Genomic DNA, 8,881 nt, shown 5'->3' on the forward strand with positions numbered 1-8,881 from the left:
TGTATAACTATTATGTATCGATTTTTTTAAGAGCATACCTTTTGGTAAATATTGAAATACATATGTATACATGACAAAAACATGCTTTAAATCATCACAAGCTTTCACCTTCTGAGTGTCTCCAGTATACACGTTATTGAACTTCGCTTGGTTTCCTATTTAATCCCATAATACCACTTTTAGCATCTACTTCAAGAAGAAACTTTCTTGTAAAGAATTAATTGAAAGGCAGGTGATACTCTATATTCCACTCTAAAGAAATATTGTGATGCAACTCTGGGTACGAAGCTCTTTTTGTATGTGAGTCTTACTTTTGCTCTTCCTTAATTATACATTTATATACAAAGAAAGTTTGTGGAATTTTAAAAAGTATGCCTCCATTCCTAGTGCCTGTCCTGTCACAAAAACTATAGGAGTTATTATGTAAGTCATGCAATACAGTGATAAGGGCTTCACAATCTTCTTATCTGCCAAGAAAGAGACAACAGAGGTCAAGACAACCAGAAAATGCAAAGTTTGAGGAAAAAAAGTATTAAAACAATAATTATGGAAAAAATAATCTATGTAAAATGAAAATTGAAGTCCTATTTCCATTATGAGGTTTATCAAATTTTCTTATGGAGTATAAACATTGTAAGAAATTGTGTGGTTTGTTCCTGTTTAACAATTATTAATCATTAATTAAATTGTCTCTGTGTATAATGCAAAACAGGCTTTTCAGTGGTATAATTCCCAGACTTCTAATCCAAGTAAGTCTCCTGGCTCCATTCCCTTCTAAGCACCTCAGAAAAGAATAAAATAGTAAAATAAATTCCTTTTTTAAAAAGATCTCAATGAAAATTGCCATTCCTTCCAATTCAATATTCATTGGAAATAGGCACTGATTCTCTTGGTGGATGAAAACCATTCACTTTAAAAGCTTTGGACACATGAAACTAGATGTAATGTGTCATCAAGGACTGGGAGGCAAGAGGACAATAAGCGAGGAAATGGCTGTGAGCTGCACCTGGGCAGTGGGTCCCTGTGGGAGGAGGATGCTGGAAAGGCAGGATCAGGGCAAAGGAAGAGGCGAGCCCAGGAGAAGGAGCTGTAGTGGGTGGCCGGGAAGTCAGCAGCTGGCGTTTAAGCACAGCCAAGAGAGAAGAGGATACAAAGTACTGAAGAGGGACTTGAGAGATTGAGGGGGCCTAGGAAGAGAAGTGTGTTCAAAAGATCCTGGGAAGAAATCCAAGGGACTAGACATTAGGTTAACAAGGCCCCAGTGGCTGCTAAGAGCAAGGATTTGGCCTGGAACTGAGAGTTGGGCTTGGAACCCCATAGAAAAGAACAAATAATCCCAATAAAGGACAATACTAATGTCTAACCCTATGGGGGTGGGGGATGGGGGTGGGAGAGACAGAGAGAGAGAAAGAGGAATTCTTTATGTGGTCAGCTCTACATTATATGGTTCTAATGTAAATCAGTCAGCCAGCAGTCTGGGTCCATGTGGTTTGCCTTTGGTGGCCAATATTTCTTTGACCCCCTTTGGTTTGAGGCATCTCTGAATAATAGGTGATGCACAATGAAAAGTAGAAGTGGTTGTTAAGTTTTCTGGAACTCTGAAGCCCAACATCACACAGAGAGTGAAGCGCTTTCTCAAGCAGCACCCTGGTAAGGTGCCCAGAACTTGTATAAATTATCGCTTTCAGCCTGTGGTGTGTTAGCAGGCAGGAAGGGGCCTTGAGCAAACTGAGTTTGTGATCATGTTTAATCGGCTGCCTTTCCCAGGCCACTCAAGGGGACTTGTCTATAAGCTGGAAACGATTTATTCCTGAAGGGAACATGAAGCCAAGACTTTGTTCTCCAGCTCATAATGAGAAAAGAAGAAAACTACCTAAGCCCTTGAGTAATTCCTGTTTGAGAGTGCCTTACTCACTCTCTTCCCACAGAGTTCTACACTCCAGAAGGAAGGAAATGATTTAGAGCCCTGAGCAGAGATAAACCTGCTTTCAGCTCTAACCTGGTTTGCTGTCAGCGTTATTTAGATGAGAACATACAGCTGGTCCTGTATCTCCTTGATCAGGTTCCTCGATAATCCCAGCAATCTACATAAGTCAAAGGGGAATTAAGCACATTTGCCCAAGGGCCAGGATGTTGGCAGGGATTCATTCAAGCCTTTGCAGCTAAGGTGTGACTCCCATCGAGTTATATGCTAATGCATAGCCATGGTGTGACAAATGGAGGGGGTAAAAAGATACAGGCCCTAAGAGACATGTGAATAGAGTGAGAAAACACAGATGTTGAGATTCTTCTGTTTTTACCTGGCAGTCAGGTTGTTTGCCTTGGGACATGTTATCTGTTATCCAGTAGGGAAATGCCTAGGAGTTCTCCAAGAAGTTCAGTCTGTGGCTCCCCGGGATCATTATCTATCAAGGAGGCAAAGGGGAAGTGGATGTCTTGCAAAGACGGCACGCTCTGGGATTAACTTCGCATGGGAAGTCAGGAAAGGGAGAGGGTTGTGCTGACATTTCTCCGAATCTGGGCTTGGCTTCTTCCACAAATGTTAAGGCAAGATGGGTGAAGCAAACCAAGATTGCCATAGGTATCTTCCTCTTTCTCCCATTTTCCTATCTATCCCATGTCACCCACGTCACCCAGGACTCTCATACTGGCTTGTCTGTCCTGAAACTCCTTATGTGTTGGTCCCTCATTTGAGCGTGTATTGAGCACTGTCTAAATTTGTGCTGATATAACAAAATACCTGAGACTGGGTCATTTATAAAGAACTAGAACTTATTTCCTCACAGTTCTGGAGGTTGGGAATTTTAAGATAAGGTGCTGGCAGGTTCAGTGTCTGGTGAAGGCCCTGTCTTCTGCTTCCAAGATGGTGCCTTCTTGGTGCATCTTTGGGAGGGGACTAATACTGTGTCCTCACATGGCGGGAGGCAGAAGGGCAGAAGGGATCAATGCCAGCTCCCTCCAGCCATTTTATAAGGTCATTAGTGCTACTCATAAGGGCTCTGCCCCCACAACTTGATCACCTCCTAAAGACCCCACTTCTTGATACTATTATATTGGTGATTAAGTTCCAACATATGAATTTTGGAGGACACTTTCAGATCATAGCAAGCACCTAATATAATCCATGCATTTTGGCCAGTCACTAGAGATATGAAACTGAATGTGAAACAACGCATGCTCTTTGGAAGCTCTCAATTTGGAAGGGTGCTAGGCTATAAGTCTTAGAATAATGGTACAGACATGTTATGGGACCACAGAGTCTGCCTGTCAGAAAGCTAGAGTCTAGAGTTGGGGAGTGAAGAGTCTAAGTGTGTCATTTGAAAAGAAGACATTTCAGTCAAGAAAGGAGTGAATCTAGGGACCAGGCTTAGGACAGTCTGCAAGGCACTCTGGGAAGACAGGGCCAGCCAGGGAGGCTAAAGCTTGAGGAATATGGGGTTGGAACGAGGGGCAGAGAGTCGCCAAGAGGGGAGTCTAACTGGGAGGTTTGAGTCTTGAAGGTTATATTCTATAGACTGGACATAGAATAGATGGGAATTTGAAATAGGAAAGTGGCAGTAAAGATACAAGAGAGAGGGACTATTCGGAAAGATAGTTCAGACAGAATTCTCAGGACTGGTTGATCATAAAATATGAGTGTTGAGAGAAGTTGGAATGTAAGATACCTGTGAGGTTTCTGGCTTGGGCAGTGATTAGAGTGACATGTCCATGGACTGAGACGGGTTTGGTGAAAACGCACACGGGAACTGATGAGTTCAATGGAGACCAGTTGATTGCAGGTGTCTAGGAGATGGGCAGATGAATTGGGGTTCAAACTGGAAGAGAGGGCTAAGAGTGTAGATACCAGTTGGAGACTTATGAGTACATTGCTGAGAGATACATGAAGGGAATAGAAAAGATCAGCTACGAGGGCCTTTCAGCTTTACATTAGGCTTCCTCATGGGGGTCTACCCTTTTAAAACATAATTTTAAGGAAAGAGATAGAATGTGGGCTTTCTCCAGGCAGGGGGAGCCCAAGGAGGAAAGTGAAAGGAAGAAAGATCTGAGCTCAACTCCTCCATTTACCAATCACAACATTTACTTTTCCTGTCCTGGGAGAATGAATGAGGAATTCTTCCCTAACAACGGATATTCTACCATGTCTTCTCATTGATGGAAATGACCAAATAGAAAGGGAGAAACTGATGATGCAGGAGTGAAGGGGAGAATTTCAAGACCAGAGTCCTTGAGTAGTTTACAGGAGATGAGATCCAGTACCCAAGCATTTGATAGGAACTAGGAAAGATTATCCCACTTAACAGGAATGAAGGCAGAAGATAGGGATACAGATATATTTAGACTGACAAATTTTGTGTTGAAAGATACATTTTCTCTTCTGATTGTTCTTATTTTTCAGTGAAATAGGAAGTGAGATCATCTGCTCTGAGTGAGAAGGGGAGAATAGGTTTGAAGAGACAGAAGGTGTGAAATAATCTTCCCAAAGAGTGGAAAAGCAAATTGCCTAGAGAGACAAAGAAAATTGGTTGGGCAGTGCTGAGGGTTTGTTTGAGTTTTGTGGTTTAAAATTTCAAGTGAGTCCATGAAGCATAATAGTAGATTTTTTTTTTTTTCTGGCCATGCTCTGCTCAGATGCAAGGAGAGGGGATGTGGAGAGTTTTAATTAACCAAGTTTGTGCTCTTGCAAAATGAGTCCTATGGAAAGAAAAGGGGAAAGGTTGTTTAGGTTGTATGCAAGGGAGTGATGGACCATAGAATTTAGTCTAGTTTGAAAAGATGGAAATGAGAAGAGAGGTTTGATGTAAAGGAAAAAAATGAATGGGCAACAAACTGATGGTCTCTGTGGGTCAAAGGACTTTTGTGGTTTGAGTACTGGAATAAATGTGTTAGAAAATTAAGAGTGATTGTCAAAGATTGGAATGCCTGAAATTGATATTTGGAAAAGTTAAAGGTAATAATGAGGTCCAGAGTTTAATTATGAGAGTGAGTGGAGTGAATGGCTGAGGTCGATTGGTTGAAAACATCAAAGTAAAAAGATCTGAGAGGAAAGTTGTTGAATGGAAGATCTAGATAATTGTTGAAGTAATCAAGAATGATTACTGGATAGTCTGCAGGCTGAGGTGGGAGGATAGCTTGAAGCCAAAAGTTGGAAGTTGGAGTGAGCTATGATTGTACCATGACAGAGAGAGACCCTATGTCAAAAGAAAAGGAAAGAGAAAAGAGAGAGAGAGAGGGAAGGAAGGAAGGAAGGAAGGAAAAGAAAGAGAAAAGAAAGAAAGAATGAAAGAAAGAAAGAAAGGAAGGAAGGAGAGGAAAGAGAGGAAAGAAAGGAAAGAGAGAGAGAGATTAAGGAATACTGACAGAGATATACCATTAACTGAGTGCTAAAATCTTCAATAAGTTGTATGACTGAAAGGCCAGAAAATGATTGCAAGATGGAATAGTAGAAGGTAGTTTAGTCTAATGACATATGCCTCAAAAGATTTTTGAAATAAAAAAGAAAAGAAAAGACCTAGAAAAACAATGATGAATAAGAAGGGCTCCAATCACCATCTCTTTAGTTTATGATGTGGGCATTGTGTGGGGAAAAGCAGATACTCCTAAGAGGGCTTCAAGGAAAGTAGTGTCCTCCTTTTAGGAGACAATTAGGTTTTGGATAAATCATAAAATAAAGGAATGAGTGTTCAAAGGAGAGACTGAGGATGTGAGAGATTATTCCAAAGAAAGGACAGGCTAGGCATGGTGGCTCATGCCTGTAATACCAGCACTTTGGGAGACCAAGGCGGGTGGATCACCTGAGGTCAGGAGTTCGAGACCAGCCTGGCCAACGTGATGAAACCCTGTCTCTACTAAAAATACAAAAATTAGCCAGGTATGGTGGCTGGTGCCTGTAATCCCAGCTACTCAGGAGGCTGAGGCAGGAGAATAACTTGAACCTGGGAGGCAGAGGTTGCAGTGAGCCAAGATCGCACCATTGCACTCTAGCCTGGGTGACAAGAGCAAAACTCCATCTCAAAAACAAAAAAGAAAGAAAGAAAGAGAAAGAGAGAGAGAGAAAGAGAGAAAGGAAAGAAAGGAAAGAAGGGAAGAATGGAAGAAGGAAAGGAAGGAAGGAAGGGAGAAAGAAAGAGAGAGAGAAAAAGGTGGAAGGATTTAGATGATTAGAGAATATAGATCTTTATATATGGAGATATTTCCGCATGTTCTTTGATGATGTGGGTTCTCAAATTTGTGAAAGAGATATACCTTTGGTACTGAGGTATATGAGGCATGACGGCATTTATTCCTGATGATTTCTTAGAGAAAAGAGAGACATCTCTTTCATTTACAACCATTTTTGGTTACAATAGAGGAGAAGTGGGCAGCGTCTAATGGTGAATGGTGATCTTACCACAGTCTTATAGAAATCTGGGAAGTTCCTCAAATTCAGCTGTGGGTAGTATTACAGTACATTGAGCTACCCAGTTTACTCATCTCTTTCCAGAATTTTCTTTGACATTCTGGTCTGTTTAGTCTATTGGATACAATGTAATACTACGTTGCAAGGTTTCCCAAAACACGTTGTTGATCTTGACTAATTCTTATGATTGATTTGGAGCATAGTAGAAAAATATTGGAATCTTCCTCTTAATTCCACTCAAAGGTAAATTCTCCCCCTCTTCTGAATTTCCCATAAGCCTTTACCTAAATCTCTCATATAACATTTTTATTGTAATTATTTTTATGAGTATCATATATCTATGACTTACACAACTTTCTATTACACTACAATGCCCAACACTGTACCTTACACGTAGAGGGTCTTTAATAAGTATATGTGGAATGAATGAATTTTAAAAGCAATGAACAAGATGGAAGTCAGACTGTATTCTCAAATTATTCTGCTTCTCCACTATGTATGTGACCTTGAGCAAGATATTCAGCTTCTCTTATTTACATCTGTAGGGTGGGAATAATAACTATCCTGTTTATCTCACAGGCTGCTGAAGTTGTGAGAAGTGTGAGAGCTAGAGGCAACATTTGCAAATGCTTTGAACACTGATTGCAAATAAGCTAACTCAACACTCAAATACAAAAAAAAATTATCATCTATTACAAGACAATTTGATAACTTGGAGGAAGCCCTCCATTACATATACAACAATTATTTTTGGCTTAGACATATCTGGAAAGAAAATGTCTAGATAGGACTCATATGATAATTAGTCTCTCATTCTGCCATCCATAGAACAGAAGTACGGCTGAAGGCAGCAGCTATGAACTGACTAGCCTCAACTCCAAATTCAACAAAAATTTTCTATGGCTTCATATCATAACCAAAATCCCAGCATTTTTAATTTATTCCTTGGAACTAAACATTGTCTTTATTCTTTGAGTTCTAGTTCAAACAAAATAGAGGAATGGTACAAATCCCAGCTTTGTGATTAGCTGGGCCTATGACTTTCACAAAGCTTCCTAATTTGTACAATAGGTACAATATTATCATCTTCCCTTTAAAGGTATCATGAGGACAAAATAAGATAATGTAATGATACCTGTCTCATGCCAGTCCCTCAATAAATGTTAGAGATTCTTTATCACAAAGTCTCTAATAACAGCGAAGATGGTAGATGAAATGGAAAACAAAGTTATCACACAAAGAAGCAAAAAATTTGAAAGACAGCTTAAAAGAAGTTAATAAAATAACTAAACCTATGGGGAAATCAGTCAAGAGAAAAATCAAGGAAGAACACACAGAAAATGCTAGAAATGAAAAAGCGCTCTAACTGCAGATATAGCATAGATTAAAATTTAATAAGGGAGTATAGTTAGTACTTAATGGTAGTAAAAAATTATGTTACCAAGTTTATAAGAATAGATATTAATACGTTTCTAGAAAAAAATTATAAATTTCCAGGTTTATAAGAAACAAAGTTGGAATATTCCTATAACCATAATTAGGTACCCATAACTAGAGGAGCGAATATGTAAGATAAAGTAGCTTCACATTTTGGAGTTCTTTGCAGCAGTTAGAATGTCTAGATATGCATAAAAACACCTAAATATATGTGAAAAACAAGGCTGAGAAGAAAAGAATAAGAAACAGAAATGTATTATGCAATATCATTTAAAAAATTAAAATCCATGCTGAAACATATGCTACAATAACACAAACCAAAAGATTCACATCAAACAAATTAGAATATTTGCCTGTGAAGAGAGAATGGGGAATGGGGAAAGAGAGGGAAAGAAGAAGAGAGGAAAAAGGAAACGAGGAAGGAAAAAAGGAAGATAGAAAGCAAGGGAGGGAGGAAGAGAAAAAGGAGAGAGAAAGGGACAGAAGAAAGCAGGCAGCATGTTCAAAGATCCAAACAATCACTCTTGTAAATACATTCATTCTCTCCAAATTGATTTGTAGATCTGAGAAAATTCTAATATAAATTCGTATTGGGTTCTTAGTGGAAGTTGAAAAGTTGATTCTAAAATTCATGTAGAAGAACAAAAGGTTAAGAGTAGTTGTTATAATCCTAAGGAAGAATAATAAGACAAAAAGACTAACAAAAATCATAACTTATTGCACAGCTTTAATAGTTAAGAGCATGATCTTGGCACAAGTGTAGCAAATAGATCCATGGAACATAATGTAGAACTCAGAATGGAACTCTGTATAATACAGAACCCCACATATATGGAAACCTGATATGTGACAGAGGTGGGAGAGGGGGGAACGTACACTGTGCAGTAAATAGTAATGTGGTGAGGCATTTGTTATGGATAGAATTGTGTCCCTCCAGAACTATGTTGAAGCTCTAACTCCTCATGTGACTGTATTTAAATAGAGATAGGAGCTATAAGAAGGTAATACAAGTTAAATGAAGTTATAAGGATGGAACTTTGATCTGAC

Source organism: Pan paniscus, chromosome 16 (genome assembly GCF_029289425.2).
Source record: "Pan paniscus chromosome 16, NHGRI_mPanPan1-v2.0_pri, whole genome shotgun sequence".
NCBI lineage: Eukaryota > Metazoa > Chordata > Mammalia > Primates > Hominidae > Pan > Pan paniscus.